The 21,078-nt window shown below is 32.0% G+C and overlaps 1 protein-coding gene across 1 annotated transcript in view; it reads right to left on the bottom strand.

Annotated features, from left to right (window-relative positions):
* Window positions 1-20,783, bottom strand: part of LOC129798175 (mucin-2) — a 68,941-nt gene extending 48,158 nt beyond the window's left edge. Inside the window, exon 1 of the mRNA XM_055841184.1 lies at window positions 20,362-20,783. The gene's annotated coding sequence lies outside the window, so the exon portion shown is untranslated. The remainder of the gene's footprint in view (window positions 1-20,361) is intronic.
* Window positions 20,784-21,078: the final 295 nt, after the last annotated feature.

Here is a 21,078-nt window from a genome sequence, read left to right as displayed (position 1 = left end):
ATGTAAGACTTATCATTGATTATGTTTCTCAGTTTAATTTTTATTGTTGATTTTCAGTCCGTAAAAAGTGTCTCGTCGTTAAAGGGTTAATTCTGTCTATTTAAAAAAAAAACTTTATTTCAACCTATATGTTTTATGGAACTTCTTGCAGAAGTGGTTTAACCTATTTTTCTCGGTGTAGAGATTATCCACTTGATTGAAGTGTTGATATTGGGACAAACACATGTCAAGACTATGTCACAGCATATTTCTTCAATAGTTATTCCTCGACATCGGCAAATACTTGCTAGACCATGGAAGAAGATGTACATGGTGCTGGAATTTTTTAATTGCGAATCTCCAACACTTGGCAATTAATGAGACTACTTTTGCTGGGTATGAAGGGTCAAGGCCTCGCACGAACACTTGAGAAACTTAAAATTGAGAAAATAGTTTTCGTTTTCATTTCCAGTCACGACACAACTCATCAACCATTATGCCATTAATTATTCCCAGCACATAGATATTTCGTTTAAGATTAATTTATGTGCTTCCTTCCTCAAGTTACTTTTCTACACTGGAATTTTATTTATTTTTCGGCACTTTCCCCTTCGTCCAGATTGCGCTATTTACAAAGTTTTCAAAGTTTTTATCGCATGTCCCAGGAGTAACCATAGCACAAGCATAATTCCACAGAGAGATATGCAGTGTGATGCTGAATTCCAATAAAATCACCATGCAAAGGAGCAAATAAACACGGGAAGGGTCAGTTGAAAAGCTTACAGTCTGACAAATGGCAGACAATTTCCAAGTCATATTTATCTTTTGGTATAATCTCCCTGGGACATTAATCCACTTGGTATATGACGCCGATTCACTGCTAAAGGGCTATCAGGTGAGCTTGTCCAGTACGCTCTAATGACTATTTTGGTTCCAAACAGTTAATTGGAGTATTATTTGTTTATGTATCAGAATATCATTTGCACTCCTGTTATAGGCTTTTAACCCTCAATCGCATGAATTTGAGAGAAATTTGAAAATTTGCCAAGTTTTACAAAGTGCCACGAGCACTGATGCCAAATTTTGATTTTCTAAATCAATCTAAAAGCAATTTAGAAAGTTTTTACTGTTTTTTTGTGCATTGAATGTTCTTGCAATAGTGACGTCATTGAGTATTAAAATCAATTTCAAACTTACTTTGAAACTGATACTTTGACATTGTTTTCGAAAGAGAATTTGAATTTAGGGGGAAGTGGGGCACCTTTGAAATTGATATTTTTCGCCTATTTTTAAATAAAATTGAGCCTTATCGTGATATAATTTAGCTGCACAAACAGGTTGAGAAACTAAATTACATAACTATATGGCTCAATTCCACTTAAATATAGGAGAAAAATCCGTATTTCAAAGGTGCCCCACTTTCAAAGGTGCCCCACTTCCCCTTATGCAGAAACATAATATGTTGACGTATTTTCGCAAAAAAATTTAAAATAGTCAAATAAAAATTCTGGGAATGCTTGAAGATTAAACACAATAAAAAAAGTGTTTTAAAAGCGCTAATGAATAGAAATTGAAATTAAAAAAATACAAAATCAAAATAAATAAATTAGGAACTCAACATTATAAAATATCATTATTAAAATATTTTACCAAACTTTATGACCTTTAAAATTACATATTTAGATGAGTTTATGGATTTCAGATAATCCTTCATTCTTTAAATTTATAAAAGTCCAAAAATTATTTCAATTCGCTTCTCAATTATAATCAACAGTATAGGGGGTTCCGGAAGTCGTCGGGAAACTAACAATCACTCAGGGAAACACATCAACTATCTCCAGAGCTTTCGGCTCAGTCTCCAAGCCTTCATCAGTGTGGTCAAGTCTTGTATTTTTTTTCACTGAGACACGTTCAGGGTTTTTGGTCAGTATTGCAACAAGGCGTAAAAGGAAACTGGGGTACTACTTTATACTGTCCTTTAACCATTTTTCTCAACCTCAGAAAAATTGTTAAAGGACAGTGTAAAATAGAGTCCCCGTTCCCTTTCATGCCCTGTTGCAATACTGACCAAAAACCCTGAACGAGTCTCAGAGGAAAAATTTACAAGACTTGACCACTGATGATGGCTTGGAGACCGAGCCGAAAGCTCTGGAAATAGTTGATGTGAATCCCTGAGTGATTGTTAGTTTCTCGTCGACTTTCAGAACCCCCTACGGTTGATTGCAATTCATGTCAGTTTATTTCCACAATTTCAGAATTTTACTTTTGTGTTTCATCGTTCGGTAAAACTCTCTTATAAATTAAGTCGAAATTGATACCTAAATTTTTCAATCCTCCTCTATAATTATAGAAGTATTCATTGCAAAAATGACAAAATTTTGCAATTTTTTGTTAAATTTGCAGCAAATATTTATTGATTTATAATTGCGATGTATTTAAGGTGACGCAAAATAAAATGCTGCAAAATTTCTTGCTCTCTAAATAAGATTTGAACCCAATGAAAATGAAATAAAGTAATCTTGATTATTTTAACACTTCAAGGAAGAATGGGGTACCGGTGCCACAAATATAAAGACTAATTTGGAGGACTATTTAGATGACAAAATAACTTTCTATAATCAAAAATTGTTTTTGTTTTTAGGACATCGGTGTCCCACTTGTCCTTAAAGGGTTAAGGCCTAGAGATTGGCAGCCATTCTTGTCAAATGTTGTCATTTTGACAGAATTTTGACGTTTCTTCGTGTAGCAGAGACAATTTCTTTAAAAACAGATAATTTTGACGATAATTACTCTTAATGCGTAGAGGTCGTAAAGTCCGTTCCAGAACGATTTTATATGTCGTTAGCCAAGACACGCACTACAATAGGTACTAAATTCCCATAGGAGAAATATAAGGAAAAACTTTTAAGAGAGAATAGGGTAAAGTGGTACAAGTTGGACCGACCTTTTTTTGCTTGATGAATTTAGTATTTCATTTTTATTTGTATATTTTCAATGCTTTAGTTTTATAATTTGGTTTCGTGTTCTTAAAAAAAATTAGTACTGTATTTATCAAAAAAAAATCCCTGTCCAACTTGTATCGGCGAATTGTCTAACTTGTAACACTATGTCCAACTTGTATCACTTTACCCTAGAGAAGCACAAAAAAATCTATGAAAGTATTTTTATTCATAAAAATTTTTGCGACTAGTTGGTAATGTGTCTCAGCTAATAGCTTCATACTTTTGACGTACAAAGTTCAAAGTATTTCCCTTAATTGATGATTTTTCATAAAAGAACAAAAAGAGAACAGGGGGATTATACGCATGAATCACTATATTTAAGCCTCGTGGTAAGTTTAACTAAAAGATTCCGCATCACAATTGAACCGCTTTCAATTTGCATGAATTTTGACAAGATACATTTTTATATCTTACAAGAACTTGGTGGATTATTGATTATTGACCTTCTCAAGAACCTTCCCATGAATGACTTAAGTAGACATAAACGTTGGTAATCCTTCCTAAAATTCGGTCTCACTTGTGAACATGCAACAATTGCATTTTGATCTTGATAAATCACTATAATATTGCCTTTGATCCGATGGGGAATCATTAGGCTTTGGCAAAAAGTTATTTAAATTTAAATTTTTTGGCAAGAAAATAGCCCATTGAGGCGCGTGATTGATTGATGGGCAAAAGTGTTGATAAGATCGGTTAAATTGAATATGGTGTCACATGTGAAAAATGCAAATTCTTATGAATTTGAGAGAATGCAGCAGAAGAGGCTGCGGCTAAGGATGACCCATTTGTCAGGCAGTTGGTGTTTATATTCTGGCAAGTAATAAATTTTCATGGCATGTGAATTTGCATGTGAAAAAGACTGGCAAGTGCCCACCTCGAGGGAGGAGCAGTACTCAACTGTTTCATGCTTCTGTATTTAGGAAACTTATTACATTGACGAGATTGCAGTCACCTTTTCACCTTTAGCCAGAGTGATTTTATTTCTCAGGTCAGTTACTTAATGGTTCTGTATTTTCTGCGGGATGCGTTCTTTGGAAGATTCTGCGGCAAGTGAAGATGTTTGGTTTGGAATTGATGTAGTCTCATTGTATTTTTGGTGTCCCTATTTAACACAATCGACACAGAGAGTAGATAAATATTGGAGCTTTAAGCTCTCCATTTTTCAAACGCACAGTAAATCTATTTCGATGTCTATTTTTTACTCATGCCTCTTAGATAACCATTCAAAGGGAGAGTTCAGGGACATCTGACGTTGCGCCTACATTGGCGTTTGTTTGTTGCCTACAACATTAAATGGATATTTATTAAAAGCATTCTCGTATTCAATTTGACAACTTAACGACTCTCTTGGTGCTGGTAACGGTTCTGTGGTCACTCCATGGATGTTGCCTCTTGTTTTTTTTTTTAAACTCCACGATAATCTTTTTTTCGCGCTCCCAATACCCCAAGAGAGGCTTTAACGCAAAAAAAGGGGGGCTTCTGTCGCTTATTTTTTGCCTCACTGTCAATGGTCAGAATGAGAAATAATCTTGGACGCAATGACAAAATACGAGGCGGATAATCTCTCTTGGGGTTATTTTCACATTAAAATGTTTCTATTGAAATTTACATAAATATTCTGTTGAATGTGATTAGTCACTTAAATCGCTCCTTTTACTTAGCTATCGCAAATTCTTTAAACATGGTAATTGGATTAGACGATATAATGTAATCCTCAGTCTAAGTCTTCGCCTCTGCTCATTCTCCTTGTCCACTTTAAACTTAATAGTATTTTGCGTGGATGATTTCGTGGGAGATTTCTGATCCAATCTCGTCGACAAAGAAGCGCCATTGAATCATTTCTTTAGCATATACAATCAATTTTTGCTCCATCAATTGGACCATCCTAAAATATTCCAGCGAAATGACTCAATTAAGGTGTCGGAGTAATCTGAGAATTGGCATGTGAAATTGAATAAACCAGAAAGACTGGTCAAATGCTTGCCTTTCTTTGCTTTATGAATAAAATATTGCAGACATGAATTTTTATTAACATTGCTGAATTTTAAGTAATGACAAATAATGTTGTTGAATGAGGACTCTCAAGATAAACGCACCAACGCAAATATTTTCTGATAGTCCAAAAACTATTTTAAAAAAAGTCCCTATTAAATTTTTATAGGGGAAAATGGAGCGATTAGAGATTTATTCGTTACTTGATTTTGGGAAAAACTTAGCATAAGGTCCGTAGAGGAAAGTGGGGCACCTTTTAATTAGGGCACTTTTAAAATAGGTTTTTTCTTCTATATTACAAATAGAACTGGACTTTACCATGATATAATTTAGCTACACAAAGCAATTGGGAAGCTAAATTACATTATAATATGTCTTAATTCGATTTAAAAATTAGAGAAAAAGTCCAATTTCAATGACATCCCTAGTGAAAATTTTTAATCTTTTAATTTCCGTTTTTTATTATGAAATAAAGCGATTTTTTTCCTTATGCCTTAAATAGATGCCTTATCCATATATAATTAAGTATCTGATCCCATAAAATATTGGAGTTTGACCAAGTTTTATTATTATTTAGAACTTTGAGTTTTTTCAAGATCTAGGCCATCAGAGAACGCGTTCACATTCAAATGTCTACACATAAAAACAGAGTAAAACTTACTCGAATCGATGTTAATTAATTCATTTACGTTACGATTGTCGATTATCTATATTTTAGATTTAATTGTACTTCTATTTGGGCGTAATATTCAGGAAAGTTGTTTAATCTTTTTTCAAAGTAACTGTTACTCTCATTTGTCCCAAAATTTACATGAAAAAGGAGTTAAATTAACTCCTTTGAAGAGTTAAAATAATTTTTTTTTCAATTATAAAAAAAATGATTTTGTAGAGAATTGTACAGAAGAAGGGCATCTAAATATAAGATATTTTTTTGCAATGATCTTGCTAAATTCTGTAACATCTCTTAAAAACGTTTCTTCCGGAGAAGCAGATTTATTTTAATCCTAACATTGTCTGTTTTAATTTATAAAAATTTCCAAACGCGCATTGAAACTGACAATATACAACCTGTGAAGGGGTTTTCCATCGTTTTCACGCTGGAGGTGGGTCACTTTCGCTAAGACGGCGATGGCCGCAATGTATAGTGAGTTTAGTATGAGTATTTGTAAATGGTAATGACTCAATAAATACATACATACATACTATATTTTTCATAAGATACATATTCTAAGACGAGAATACATATTTTCATATCATAACCGCGAGTTAATCAGGATCGTACATGAAGGGCAATTGATCAACGAGACTTTAATAAATCAGTGTAACTATTTATTGCTCGGAAATTCTAGGTCTTCTGAAATTAGTACACTAAATCTGCATACTGGCTTCATACCTGAGGTCAAATTCCCGAACGTAACCATATAGTCACAGTTACTGATTTCTGTTTATTGCGTTTGTCGATTGCCTGGTTAATCGGAAATTTATCTATGGTCAGAACTTTATCTCGTACAACATTCCATTTTGTACTAACTCGAAGCACTTTTACTTCTTTTAAGCAGTGAGGTAAAATCATCTTCATAAAATATATTAACCAGTCACCAAACAGATAATTTTTCGACTGGTTTACTGGTTAATATATTTTATAAACATAATTTTCCCTCATTATTCCCCAAAAAATCTTTGCAAGCCATTAAGAGAAGGCGTTGACCTCGAGGCAGACCTAGGACAAGGTGGTTGAATCAAATTCAGAATCTTGCCTTGGAACGCCTTGGGATTGAACCCGAACATCTTCCTGAAGTAACGGAGGATCGACAAGCGTGGGCTGCTAATTTGGATGTCATGGGCCTGCGACCCCAATATAAGGATAAGCGGTTGAAAATGAATGAATTTTGCCTCATTGACTGCTTAAAAGAAGGGAAAGTGTCTCGAATTAATTCAAAATGGAGTGTTGTACGATTAACAAAAAAATAGACAGTAACCAGTTGTGGTTATCACTGGTTACGCTTCTGAATTTAGACTCTGAATTTGGACAATTTGGCTTAACTTCTTTGATTTCTTATCAGGTAATATTTATTAGAAAATGTTAACTTTAGAATGGATATTAAAGGTAAAATGATCTAATAGATCATAAAAAGCGAATTAAATAGTTTGTTTTTTTAAGATTTATGGACTCTAAAGAACTGACCTACCTCTTAAGGGTTTCAGACCTACATGAAAGACCGTATTAGAGTCCTATGATTGCCTAGGTCATTGATTTCTTTCCAGCCTTAGCCAATCAAAAAAACGTAATGAAATGAAACACTTAATAAAATTAAATATTTAACTACATGGATATATAATGACTATAAATTAAATATAGTAAAATTTTGAAATTTTTGTGGTTTTAATATTGATTTTGATTCTAAATATACTTTTACACATTATACATAAATATAAGAGGAATTGGGAATTGCTCCAATTTTTCATTTTGCACCCACTACACATTTGTTAAACGTAAAAGTCAACATAAATTACGCGTTAAATGCTTATCATCATCATAAAAAATCTACCATACGAAATAATTTTCACAAATTTATGTCTTTTTTAATGCAATTCTTAGCAGAATTCTCCAATAAGAACGGCAGTTCATAATATATTCTGACGTATGCAGCTGTAAATTGAAATAAAATCGTAAAAATATGCTGAAAATTGAGAAATTATCGATTCATAAATATGTACATATATGCATTTTATTTTTTTAGTATGTCATAATTGAGTGGTATTGTCGTTATTTGCATCAACCGTTGTTGTACCTGTATTATATCAGTTTATTGTTAATATGGTTTTCAATTTAATTATTGAGTATGATCTACTTATCTGGTATAATGATTTTTTTTGTAAATAAAGTGGAACGGTATATACTCTGCAGTAGTAAAGCTTGAGAGGATGGGATCACCAGATTTGTTATTCGGCGTAGTAAATTTGAGTTTAAAAGTTATGCAGTTTATTTTTGATTTTATAAAAAATGTAGCAAAAGTCTTCCTCTTTGGATGTTAGACTAATAAAAAAAATGCTGAAATCATATATCACTCATTCGAGTAAGATGAGACAAGTTCGATCAGGAATTCAATATGCGTCTCAATATGTGCAATTTGTCTTTAAACTGAAAGGTATCAGTTTACTTGAACATATTTAACAATAAATAAATATTTCCCTAATTAATAATAATATATTATTTAACTTAAATATTCCCAAATTTCTTTCAGTATTAAATGGATAATTGATTTTCACTGTTGCACTATCAAGAAAAAAAAGCAATGACGCTTGTATTTCTATCGAAAAGTCGTAAAATTGATTGATCTTCTAATGATCTTTTCACGATCCATAATATGCTACTATTATTACGTTAATTCTTCGAGTAAACATCTGTCCATTATGAAGGTGTTGAGCGTGAAATTTGCAATAAAATTTGAGGCAATAAGTCAATGGTCGCTCAACAAATAAAACTGGTGTGTCAACAAAACCATAAAATCTCCACCTCCATGTCCAACACCAACAAGTTCACGGTTTGACATTGGATTACATGTGAGCATATCTTTTGTCTGGTGTGAGATTTTAGTGAGTCGATAGAGTTGTTGTTTGTAATATAAATCTACTTATTTAATTCCGCAATCTTTATATACCATTTCACCCATTCAGCCGTGGGTGCCATCGTGTTGACCAACAGTGGGTCTTCTGCAAAGAACTGTGCCAAATTGTGTGAGAAAAAAAAGGTTTACAAGAATTATTTTACTATATGGATGCGAGGGAGTGTTTGCAAAATGTCAATAATTGTCATTCAAGAGGCACAATTGTGTTAAGCAGATGCACAAAAGTTTATTTCCGCATTTATTACCATCAAAATGATTATGGGTATAAACTTGTGTTGTGCTCTCATTTTACATATTAACCCCTATAACCCTATTCTGAAAAAGTATGATGTTTGTAATCTCGCCTCTTGCACAATCCATTTGCATTTAACCCATTAAAATTTGGTAATAGAATTTGAATTTTCAAACACGTTCTAAATTTTTATATGGGAAATAACAAAGCGAAGAAAAAAAAATTATTAGATATTAAAAAATTATTCATTCTTTAATAAAAGATAAGAAATGAGGCTTCTTATTGAATAGAAATTTTACAAAAAAGTGTTAAAAAATTAAACATAAATAATATTTTCACATCGAATCCTTTGACTTTTCCTTTTCTCTCTAGAAGTGTCTTGGTTAAAAAGGTAAATAATCAATTTTTGGACAAAAATTCGTTGATGTTCGAGTTTTCAAATTGAAAATCTGCAGAAGGTTTTGAAATTTTTTAGAATAATCTCGGAAAGAACGTGCTAAAATCGTTGTTCAGTGATTATTTAAAAATTGTATAATACTTTCAATTCAAAATATTGTCAATGTTCAGCAATTACCTTTCGAAAATACAAAGCCACTCAAAAGCCAAGCCAAAATCCATTCGAACATCAACCGAAAGTCTAAAGTGCAAGTTCACGTATTCGCCGCTTTAACGCTGCCTCTTCTTAACCCCTTAAATGATTGCTCTACCTGCCGATTTTACTCGGAGGTTTTTTGAATTTTAACGGTATATTCTAGTACATTCAGAGAAAATCTGCAGATTCTCGGCAGAATTTCTGCATTGGAAATCTGCATAGTCTCCATTGTCTCAATAAAAATATTGTTGATTTATCAAGAAACTGTAGTAGTTACAAAAAAAATGGTATGCTCTGCTTAACAAGCATTAACGATTAAACATTTTAGATAAATAAAAAGATTCAAGCAAAAATACTGCATTTTTAAAAAACGTTCATGGAAAGATGCAAAGACACAAATATTAGGCCGACACTGTGTTTAAAGTTATCACTTCACTATTCTCTACATATAACATGACATCACAGAATTCTTCATTTTGTATAAACACTGTGATATCACCAAGAATCCCTTTATTGAATTTTGCAAACTTCAGTGAAAAATATTCCATCTTTTTAGACACAGCTTTCTGGAAAGTCTGGAATGCAGAAAAATCTACAGAAAATCGGCAAAATATCTACAGAAATTCGTCAGAGTATGCACCAGGGATTCGTCTGAAAATCTGCAAAAAAAATCTGACGAATTTTGTCCCAAGCCCAAATAAAACTCGCAGGAATATTTACAGATTTATCGTCAGATTTTCTGCAGAGGTGTAGATATTTTCTTCAGAAATCTTAAAGATATCTGACGAAATTATTTGACGGGAAATTTCAAGTTTTTGGTATCATTCATACTTCAATCGTCAACAACAGTACGAAAACGTTTTCAGCAAAATGTGATTTTTTATGTACTTTTGTGAAATTTTAAGAAGTAAGGAACTTATTAGGGGAAAACTTTCAAGCCTCGTACATATTCTGGATTCGAATATTTCACATTTTTCCCATATTCCTTTAATGAATCTGACTTAACTATTAAAATATATTTTAATGGCTAGGCTTAAGTCACATTTCCTGAAAGAAATACATCAGACTCATTAAAGAAATATGGGAAATATATAAAGTGTTCTAAGCATAAGTATATGCGAATCCTGAAAGTATTCCCTTACATCAATTTCATAAAAATGAATATCTTTTTTACTTTTGTTCAACGTGTCAGTTTAAATTTTCGAACTTTTAATGGGTTTTCGATTAGTTTTCTCCTATACAACTTCGAATCGGCATAGTATAAATCTGAATTCGAGGGGGCTCTCAAATCAGGATTAGGAAGGTTATTACTGAAGATAAGTAGTATGTAATTTTGAATTTTCTTTTAATAGAGTAGAGTGTCCACCACTAACACTTCGTATTTTGAATCGAAAATACGATAAGCCGAAAATTATTTTCCGAACAAAAAAAGAGAATTCAAAACGTATTTCTTTCAAACTCTGAAATTGATATTCTTATAATTTTTCTTTTAATAAAATGACATATGCATATTGCAAGATTTTGGATTGAATTTAATAAGAAATTGCTTCATTCACCGAAGGTGCTTAACGAAATCAAAGATCGATTTCGAAATCTAGAAAAGACAATTTTACTTTTTGTTTCGTCCGCATGGTGGCAGAAGTGTTGCCAGTTCGAATTTCGAATGGTGTTGTGTGTCAAAATAATTCATTTGTTTATGTTTTGTTATTGGAAAAATCAAATCACAAGGCTTAATTTTTTATCAAATCACAAACTTCTTGATGTGATATTTAATGAATTTTTCTCAACTTATGCGAAAAATTATTTTGAAAATTCGAAAGTTAGTTTGATTTTTTCGAAGATCAACGACTTTTTGTCCAAGTAGAATTTCCATTTTCATTTTATCAAAGACACTATTGATGAACCAAACTCCAAATGTAAGTGAGAAAATAAGCCTAATTCGAAAATATAGTTGATATATAAAACGTAACTACTAAAATTTAAGATATAGATCATGTAAATTTAAACATACTAATTAACTTAATTTATTTTGAAATATATTTATATAAATTTAATTAAACTTAAAATTTAAAATTTGAATAAATTGGTATCTACTTAATGTTCTTTCTGACAAGCTTTTTATATTGATCAATAAGTTTTGATAGAACCAAAATGTAATTATAAAGAGATAAAATCAAATTGAACGACATACCAGATCGAAAAATTCAGTAAAATGAGCCACAAATTTAACCGCGAATTTCAATGGGTTAATGTGAAAAATGGAGAGGAGAATGGTCAAAATTAATTTATATCAGTGGAATTTTTTTAACACGGTATTTTGACAAATTTTGTAACATAATTGTGGTGGTAAAATGATTTTTAGGCACATTTTACATACCCAAATATTTCCAATGGTGAATGCATGCAGGCAAATAGTCATGTTTGGATTGTTAAAAAAAAATGCCATAATAACACAAATAAATATTCGTCCAAACAGAATTAACAATGATTGTTTGCGAACATTTTAAATGGGGGAAATAGCGGAAATTTCGTTGCAAAATACATATGTAACTGATGAATTGCAAATTTATGCATTTCTTTGACCTTTTTTGACGCATCAACCAGGCGTCCCCATGGCTAACAACCAGGCGCCTCCACTTGGTCTCCTTATAGATGAAGAGTTTCTTTCTTTTTGTCCTTCCTTTCGTCTTTTTCCTCTTATTTATTTATCGGCTGTGTCAAGTTTATCCACTCTATCGAGATAAGGACTGGGAGTGGGGAGGCAAAGTGACTTTCCACCAACAATTTAGCAAAAATACTTTTATGCAATATTCAACCGGTTTTCACCGTGTAAGAAGTTTGTCATAAATAAATTTGCATTTTAAATAATATTCCAATATTATTATTGTTGTGTGAACAATCTGCAAGTTCCTCGAGGTTCAAGCACCTATTGGTGGGTTGGACGCTTCGTTTTATATATATTTTACCAATCTCATGAGTTTAGCTATTTGTTAAAACTCTATCACAGTATTGCAATCTCTTCTCCTCACTCCATATCCACTCTCACTGATATGCCTTTTTTTTAGCCATATGCCAAAAGGTTTTCGATAACTTGACCATAAACAATATTCCCGGTGTGGGGATAATGGAGGTGGAGGATATTTTCTAGAAAACATATTCACCCTGCCTTTTGTGGTCTATCAACTGTCATCGAGCTTTTTTATTATGCTCTCTGGCTGCTGGATCAACAATATTCCAAGTCATGCAAATACAATTTTCTGCTTTGCGAGAGGAACTCGAAAAAGAGCCAAGAAAAGCAACAGAGTAAGAGATGTATCCCCCTTCGGCCCACAATATCCATTTATGCAAATATTGATACAGTGGAATATTGTTTGGAGGAAGGCACACGAACCATAATCTCTTACATACATTGAACATGAATAGGAGTAAATATAAATTCAAACTATTTCTACAACTGCTCATTCTCACTTTACTACAAATTTCTCAATTCACAATGTCGCACAAAGACAATATGTTTTTCGCATGTAAAGTAACTTTCTTTGCTCTGAACTGAATAATATTTGTTACAATAATCTCAATATTGACTTCCAAACAAATCGAACTAGACACTGAGAGGAATTGTACTTTGCAATCTGGGTGGTAAGACTAAAGGAAAGTATATAGTATCTGAAGTATCTCATTAAATGCTTCTCTCAATAAATACAAAAACAAAACAAATGAGTAGTAAAATCAGGGGCATGTCATTTTCTGTGTTTCCCATATGTTTCTAGCGAGCCGAAAATACTTTTGAAATTATTAACTGTTTTTTTTGTCATTGTAGAATGAAATAGCAAAAAATACAAATACAAAATAAAAGCCAATTTAATAACGAAGAGGCAACCGAAAACCCTAAATTGGCAACCTGCGTAGTTTTGGAGATATCTCGTGAAATGTGTACGAAAACAGGGAAAAAATTACACTAAAACCAGTAGCATTTTACAGAGCTAACTTCATCCCCCTGAGTAAAATATTAAACTTTGATCAATAGAAACATGAAATTTTACAAAATTGAAATTTACAGTAAATTGAGCAGTATTTTTTGGTAAGAATAGTAAGTGAAATGAAAATTGGTAGGGGAATATGGAGCTATTTTGTGGTATGGGGCTACATTATAATATACGATTTTTACGCCTATTTCTAAAAGAAACTGAACTCTCTTGAGTTTTATCTCTCTCATGAGACATCTTTGATTTGGCAGCTTTAAAAATGGACCCTTTTTTCTTATTTTTGAACGGAACTTTAAAGAAAGAGTTTATTTTCAAAAGTACCTCAATTCAAAGGTGCCCCCAATTCCCCTAATAAAATTTAACTCTATAAGAAAAAATCATATAAAATAATTGTAAGGGCTAGCTTCTTTTAGAAGTTATGTTAAAAATAATGAAATAAATGTAGTCTCATAGCTCAAAGCCCCACATCTCCCTAAGTAATGAATTAGGGAAAACTGGGGCACCACCAAACACTGCGATTTCTTAATCGGATATTCGACTTCAGAGGATAAGATCTATAGGAATATAGGGATGCTTGTCCACTGAAGGAATGGTCGAGATAGTCCAACTAGTTTAAAAATAAAAATTAGTGTTTGGTGGTACCCCGTGATTGGTGGTGCCCCAGTTTCCCCTACTATTATTTAGAGAAGGAAAGTTAAAAAGTTATGAGCCATTTTGGTTTCTTACCTTGTTTCTTACTGACCAACATATTTTTTTACGGCATTGAATAAATGAGCAGTAAAAAGCTAAAATTGATCAGTATCAAAAAAAATTGAAACAGTGATATTATCGTCGACATTTTGGCAAAGGGAAAATAAAAGGCTTTTCACTCTATATGGAACAATTTTAAATGTTAAATATGTAAATAAGGCCCATTTTTTGTAAAGATTTAAGTTTTTACTGACCATAATTAGATATTTTACTGCTCATTTTTAATATTTTACTGCCCATTTAGAATTTTTTACTGATCGTTTGTTTTTTGCTTTTTTTTACTTACTAAAATTGAATTATTTATTGACTATTTTGAATTATGTTCAGACCAATTTAAAATTTGTACATCACCAATTTAATTTTTTTGGGGTGATATGATAACTTTTCTACAATAGTATCGACTGTCGATTCTGAAAATTAAAATAACAAGGGAAAGTTCCAATCCTTTACGCGGCCCCAAGCTTCATAATGACTAAATTTTTCCTATGCTTCTAAATAAATGTGACTTTGCAATATAATTTAAAAACTAGGCCCTTTTCCCTAGTTTTATAAATATGGATACGATGAGCCACATTTATTGAAAAACATATGACAAATTTAGTCGTTATGAAGCTTGGGACCGTGTAAAGCATGGGCTGGGCACTTTCCCTTACATTCTTTTAAGAATGGTATAATTTACTACTGATTTGTGAATAAATTGGCATACTCGTTACTTCTTAAAATATTACACAGTAAGGTAAAGTGCCCTCGCTCGAGCGGTTCCTTGTCTCGACCGGTAGATTAATAATACGAACCAGTGACAAATTCATAGAAACTGACGAAATTTACCATCAAATATTTAAAAATTTACCCACCATACCGGTCGAATCGAGAAACCCGGTCGAGTGAGGGTACTTTTTACCTTATTTAAGAATTCAAAAAATACAAAATAATTTTGTAATTCTGGAATTTCGCAGTTTTTATAAAAAAATATCCAAAGTGACATAGTGCATTGATATCAAAAGATACCACTCCTCTTTTTATTTCAAATGTTATTCACATGTTTAAAAAAAAGGAGTTTAACTATTTTACGAGATGCATAACACGTCATTTAAAATATTTTAAATTGCTGAAAATATTCGATTATACATAAGCAGAACAAAAGAATATTTCGTAAAATGAGAGGGACTTTCCTGTGTTCGCCAGTGAAAAAAGGTCACCCTAAGATGAAAACACTTTTTTCATCTTGCCCAGAGCTTTCGGTCCCGATGTGGACCTTCTTCAGTGGCTAAAAAGGGCATGAATTTTTATTTTACAACAGATTATTTTTAAAATTGCAAAGGTCATTTTTTGGACAATTTCGAACAAAACTCACTCGACTAAACAATGTTCTCGTAATTACTCTTAGGAATCATGACGTTCAAGTGGTACATATCACTCATCACTATATCAGGATGTCAATGTGGGTTTGGTTTTTTACTTTTAGGAGAACTTGTTCCCTAATTTTTTCAACTAATTTTCACGAATTTTAGGAAGGAAAAATTTGATGTGAAATTTTGGCATCTTTCGTAAAATGGTTCGTAAATACTTGTGAATTTCCACTGGGTACTAACGAAATAATTGTATATCGTATAATGTATTAAAGAGTTCGTAAAAATTTGTACTTCTTTTGTAAACTTTGTAAATTTTTATAACTTGTTTATATAACTTGTTTTTATAACTTGTTATAACTTGTTTTTATAACTTGTTTTTATTGTAACTTTTGTAAATATTTATAAAAGAATTAAAATGTTCGTTAAGTGGTCATGTTACGAACAAAACTTGTGGAAATAGTATCAACTTTTATGAAGCGTTTAGTAGGTTAAATAATACATGAGCTTCTCGTAAGTACCTAATCGGAATTCACAAACATTTACGAATAAATAATTTTACGAAATATTGTTTTCTGTTTAGTGGATATTATTTTTATTAAGTTTTTAATAGTTAAAAGAAAAGCAAAATATCCTAAAAAATGTGAATATAGAGATATTACATTTTAGAGCATGATATTATCCTGAGAATTAGCATAATTACTGAACTTAAATGTATTCAAAGAATTCTTTATGCAAAAATTTAGTATATACTGTTTCGAGACATTTTGTGGAAAAATACTCAGAAAATTAATATTAAATTAATTAACATTAACACTAAATGGGATTATTTTTTTATTGTCGGATTATCGTGCATTATTTTTATTCTTATTCAAGCATACAGTCAGTCCTAATGCGTGGAATCAAATACAGTGTAGAAAGGGTAGAAAGTGAAGATCACTGAATGCAAATCAGATACCTTTAATGTTAGAAAAAATTTATAGTAACCTGACTAAAATCAGGAAGGCTTTTATCATAGGGTAAGCAATCCACCACTTTTGATCCAGTGCACAATCTCTTTCGAATAAAATAGAAAATTCTAAATTCTTATAATTCATTTATCACTGTAAAAAAATGTTGACGGTTATAGGGGTGCTAGGGTACCTGTAGGTCTGAGATATATCCTGAGAATCCTGATCAGATGGATTAATGGTTTTTGCATAAACCTTTTTAAATTAAATACCTACACACTACAGCTTCTTTTATTTGTATGAAAAAAAAAAACTGATTGTTCTGTGAACACTTTGATTTCATGATGTTTTTGCGATGAAAATACGAGTATGTTACTAATCTGTATGATGTTGCCTTATGTACCAAAAGAATAATTTGCATGATCTTGCAAAAATAAAAGAAAATCGAGTATCGGATCAAAAATAAATTGAAGTTCCGGCGTAAAGTCCTGGAATTTAATCAATAAATTTTGCGTAATAAAAGAAGAGTAGAGTGCTAATTTATTGGAAATTATCAGTCAAATAATTGGCTCTAATTATCTTTTAATTAGAACTGTACCGAAGAAGTATTATGCGTAAGTGTTTCTATGATTTTTGACTATAAGCATCTGTAAAAAAGTGACTGTGATGTTTATTTATAGATAGATGCAACAAAAACATAAGGAATTTATGAAAGAATGTTCATATTAAATAGGTTTAAAGGGTTATAGGTGGAAATGACACGATATTCACTGTTTCCTTTGTAATTCTCGTTTTCAAACCATTTTAAACTCAATTTCATTTACCCAGATTTATTGTTTTAGATTAAGAAAAAGATTTAAAATATTTAAGCCATTAGTTTGACAAAAATGTAAGGATTTAGAAATGATTATAAAAGCTCTTTTGGAATTGATAATAAATAAATCCACACATGAGGCATTTGCAAAATATTAAACATTTATCTTTAAAGAATTCTTGTTCTTCGTGAATTTCCTAAAAAAGGTAAATTTTTTCTGAATATATATTTTTTCAGAATGGTTTGAGTATATTTTATCAATTTAAGGGACTTAAATTTATTTAAAATGTTGTTATAGTAAATTTCTTTTAAATAAAATTGTTGGAATTTTTAATTTAATGTTAACTGAATTATTCGTAATTTTTTTTCACAAATCCAAAATTTATATTTCAATTAATTAATCTTTTAATTCTGAGATGACCTTTAATGTGAACAAATATTTAAAGGCAAAAACAAATGAGCAGTAAAATATCTAATTATATTCGGTAAAAAACTTCATTTTTTACAAAAATGGGTCTAATTTATATATTTAATATTTAAATTTGTTGCAGATAGAATGAAAAGCCCTTTATTTTCCCTTTGCCAAAATTTGGACGATAATATCACTGTTTCAATTTTCTTGTTACTGCTCATTTATACAATGCCATACTTAAATACGCCTTTAAAATCAAAGACGTATTGAACTAAAATTCAACAAACTTTACAACGACTAAGCTGAAAAATATATCGAACATCTTTAAGTGGTCTTTAATTTTACCTCTTATCTAGAAGACCTTTCAAATCCTAAACTACTAAAAATATTTTAGGTTAAGTTTGTTGTATATTAAATATTTAATTTTCAATTCAGAACAAGAAATTATTGGTACTGCTACTAAGTATTTATCTTAAAACCTTAAGCTTCCTTTATTTCAGAATTTAGGAATGTGTTTCCCAAATGAACAATTTATATTTATCCACACTGATACCGTGATACCGAGGCTCTATTCTAAGGATATTCATCGATAAAAGTGCAGATTCATACTTTTTTTTTTGCCCGAAAAATTCTTCTACCTTGAATGAGGTGTAAAAAAATCTTAATGACCACATTAATGAGGACAAATCGTCCAAGAAAATGCTGGCGCAATTGCCAAAATTTTATTCTCAAGATGTTCCCTCCGATAAAATTAATGTAAGAATAAGTGATGGGCAAACTTGGCACAGTTTTTACTCGATCTCAATTATTGCATTCTGCGAAAAAAAAGATCAAGTTTTGCCAGAAAGAGGTGAGTCGGATGACTTTCAAAAAATCACTTTTGTATACCTTTTTCAATAAAGCGGAAATTTCTTTGGTTTCAGCTTTTAATATTTACTCGCTTTATCGGCCATTGACATTGTGTGTTGAGTAATTCTTTGATTATATTGAAATATTTAAATTTTTATTAAGAGTCAATTTCTGTGGGATTAGCCCGTTAGTGGATTAAGAGAATTTCGCATAACCAAATCCGCGATAGCAGAAATTGAAGATGTCGATGGGATGGTTCACCAATGGATTTGTCTCAGTGTTCGGTGCAAGAAGGTAAAATCGTTAAAAGTTGGCACGAGACACCGATAAATGTTTCAATGGGAAAGTTGCGCAAGTTTTTCTCGTCTGGCCTACGATTAGCACATTCACTGTCAAGGTGAAAGCTTCCAGCATAAATGTTGTGCAATAAGAGGTATGCAATGGATCAATGGCATAATTTTATTATTTTCTCATTGCTTCATGGCATCACGTATCTTTTTTGTCTTTAGAGGATAGATGGGTTGCTTATCGTGGGATTTTCGAAAATAGGGGAAAGCTTTCAGGCTTCGTACACACTGTGGCTTCGAACATTTCATATATTTCCCGTATTCCTTTAATTAATCCGATTTAGGGGAATGTAGGTATGGTTCGCACAGAGTGAACCTTCAAATAACGCAAATTTTCTCTTTGTTTTCAAAGAGCTAGTTCGTCGTTTCTTTGCCATAAGATAGATCATTATTGAGCTCGTGAAACGAGATGAGAAATGGTAGGTCAGTTCTTTGCAAACAAAGAGAAAATTCGCATCGTTTGAAGGTTCACTCTGTGCGAACCATGCCTATATTCCCTTATATAATTTTAATAGATAGTCTAAAGTCACACATTTCCTGGTAAAATAGGTCAGATTCAATAAAGGAATATGAAAAAAATATTAAGTGTTCGAAGCCAGAGTATGTGCAAAGCCTGGAAACCTTTTTATATTGCTCGTTTAGGAATTGTGCTACATACTTTTAGCTTGAATACAGTTCATATTCATCTTGAAAAATTGTTGTGAAAAAATGATAAGTAAGAAATTGCCCCATACTCCCCTAACCCTTCAATAAACTCCCTCTCAAAAGTGATTTATCGTGGACAATTTCCGGATTGTTTGTCTTTCAACAATTGGATTTGGCTACCGAAGATGAGCAATTAATCATTTTCGATGTGTACAAGAAATTGAGTAGAGTGCTTGAGTAAATCAAACGTGAGACACCACTTTTAATGACTTTTTAATCGTATTAGGTGGTCATTGAGATGTTAGCAGAAAAAAAACGAAAATTTTCAGCTTGAAGAAGCACTTTTGATTGCTCAATTGCTAATTATGTTTACACTAAATGGAAAATTGGTCTTCATGGTTCTGCAATTATAACTAATTTTTTAGCACTTTTTCTGTCAACCAGGATTTTAGTATATTCCACCAACATAAACTGCCCAACACTCTATAATGAGCTTTAATATGATGATTTTGGAATTTTTTTTTCATCTCGGCACTTTTAAGACTAATTGAGGGTGAGAAATTACACATAATTTTTCACTAAGATAATTCTTCCTGTATGTTTAACAATGAAGATGTCTTGCTTATTAAAAGAAGAATAAAGATAGTCAATTTATCAATTGAGATTTTGCTTTTTTTGTTAACTATGCGGTGAGTTTATTGAGTTGTATACTTCAAGGTTCATCTTGCAATAATTTTTGTGTCAATGGAGAAAAAGTAATTTCCGAGCAATAATTTTATTGTCATGGGGAATTTATTTGTTGCAATATTTGTTTGTGAATAAAAATCACGTACCTCCTATCAATGATATCTCTTGGTAATTCACTGTTTTTTTTAGTTCCCAGATGAGATATTTGCTAACAAATACAATTTTTCCTTCGGCACAAATCTCCCCCGCAAAAAAAGCACTCTTTCACTCGTAAGTCCAAAATCGGATGAAAAGTTTTTCGTGGTGGAAAAATCAATTGATTTCCATGGTGCACAAGAGGGTGAGTTTTCTCTTTTTTTTTGGGAAAAATCTTTTCACAGAGCTTTTCGAAACTGTTTGTGAAATGCACGAACACTTTGGCACTGATGGCCCCAGAGAGTAAACACTTTTCCGGACTTAGCGCGGTTTAAGGGGGTGGTTGGATCAGAACTTTTCTATGTTGGGCTTTTGATCCGTGATCTGGGAGAAACTACCGCATCGCGTCTCTGACCGCCGAAGAGTATTGCTCAATCGCGCCTCACGGTGGGTTCTTATATACCTTTTCCTTTGGGGGAGCGAGAGCATCAGAACACGGGAGTTTGTGTTTGTATTCTCGCGCCAGAGCCCATCATCATCATCGGCAGGAGCGACGATGCTCTTGGTCGGTTGGAAGTGGAAGAATTTTGCCAAGAAGTCGCAAAGTCTCAAAGCTCCCCACCACAAAACACTGGATTCTCTTGTCCATCGGGGCAATGGTGATTAAGTGTCTCTCTCAGATTTTTAACCTTATTCACTTTATACTTTGCGATATTTGCCACGACAAT

This window comes from Phlebotomus papatasi, chromosome 1 (assembly GCF_024763615.1).
Source record: "Phlebotomus papatasi isolate M1 chromosome 1, Ppap_2.1, whole genome shotgun sequence".
Taxonomy (NCBI): domain Eukaryota; kingdom Metazoa; phylum Arthropoda; class Insecta; order Diptera; family Psychodidae; genus Phlebotomus; species Phlebotomus papatasi.
Note: the sequence above shows the minus strand (reverse complement) of the source record. Positions and strands in the feature narration are given on the sequence as shown.